This window comes from Bison bison, unplaced genomic scaffold, assembly GCF_000754665.1.
Source record: "Bison bison bison isolate TAMUID 2011002044 unplaced genomic scaffold, Bison_UMD1.0 scf7180017864066, whole genome shotgun sequence".
NCBI classification, from domain to species: domain Eukaryota; kingdom Metazoa; phylum Chordata; class Mammalia; order Artiodactyla; family Bovidae; genus Bison; species Bison bison.
The window spans coordinates 2,211,871-2,213,152 of NW_011494638.1; the positions used below are offsets into that span (position 1 = coordinate 2,211,871).

At 45.9% G+C, this 1,282-nt stretch overlaps 1 protein-coding gene across 1 annotated transcript in view; it reads left to right on the forward strand.

The window, feature by feature from the left end:
* UNC13C (unc-13 homolog C (C. elegans)) overlaps positions 1-1,282 on the forward strand; it is a 673,935-nt gene that overhangs the window by 112,389 nt on the left and 560,264 nt on the right. The window lies entirely within an intron of this gene.

A 1,282-nucleotide genomic window follows, 5' to 3' on the forward strand; every position in this document is an offset into this window, starting at 1 on the left:
CTGGCGGGGTGAGAGTCAAGGCAATTGGATTAGCCTCCCATCCCCCCAGCCCCCACACCTGATGCCTGAAATTATTTTCATAGCAAATAAGGTCTTTCATTTCCATACTTAAAAGACTGAATTATAATACAGAAGACAAATATTTCCTGACCCAATGAGTTCGTAGTAAAGTACACGGGACGCAAAAGACCAATGTTTGGAGTCTCGCCTGTTCCCTTGGGCTGTTAACCTGAAATCTGAGTCGGGGAGAAACAGGGTGGGTGTTGGGGTGCAGAGCCCCCGCGGTGGGCGGCTGTGACGTCAGCTGTGATAGGGTCGCTACTTGAGTTATTTCATGTGCATGAGATTGAGCTCAGGACGCCGATGTAGGAGAAACATTTCACAAATCGCTGTGCCGCAAAAGTAATTTCAAGCATTGAGTTACTCAAAAAATGCTTACTGTTCATGAGCATGAACTTAGAGAACAAGTATGCTCATGCCAAAAGGGACAGAAATAAATGTGGGGTTTTCTTTAATTATATTGGTTCCTTGTTAAATATAACAAACACTGCTTCTCTGAGTGTCTAGAGAATATGTTCCAGGATGGCAATAACTATTTTTTCCCTTTGACTTAAATCTCTCTCTCTGTCTTCTGTCGTCCCCTGCCAGCAGTGCTGGAATGGCCTCATTCCCAGGTCTGGCCCCGCGTGGGTTATGGGGCTTGGAAGTCTTTTCAGCTGTGGGACACAGATTCCTCAGCCCTTTAAAAATAATCTAAGGTACATAGAGTCGTGGTTAAAATAGTGACTCAGCCACTAAGTGAGTGGATTTTTTTTTAATCCATGATAAACATGTTTGAAAATTATCTAATTGTTTCCTCATTCCCTAAATTGTGAAACTGGAGTCCACTGGAGCAGTCTAGGGAGGCCCTTCCATTCAGACAGCACTTTTTGTCTTTAATGTATTTCCATGTTCATTGTCTGCTTTGATTCAACGCTAGTAAAGTAGGCAGGGCAAGTGTCATTCTGCTCACTTGACAGACCAGAAAGATAAAACACGACAGGGCAAGGGTTTGCTTTCCTCCCAGAGTAAATTAGGAGCAGACCCGGATCTAGAAGTGAGGTCGGCCACACTGGATGGTCTCCTGACCCCAGCTTCACACAACTTCAGACCCTTGTATCCAGGACTAATGAGCTCACCTGAATCTCACTAGGCCTGAGTCAGGTGAGCTGCGGAGGTACCCCCTCCACTAGGTTGTCAGTCATCCAGCCAGCACCCTCCTCCCTCCAGATAGGATGGGGGC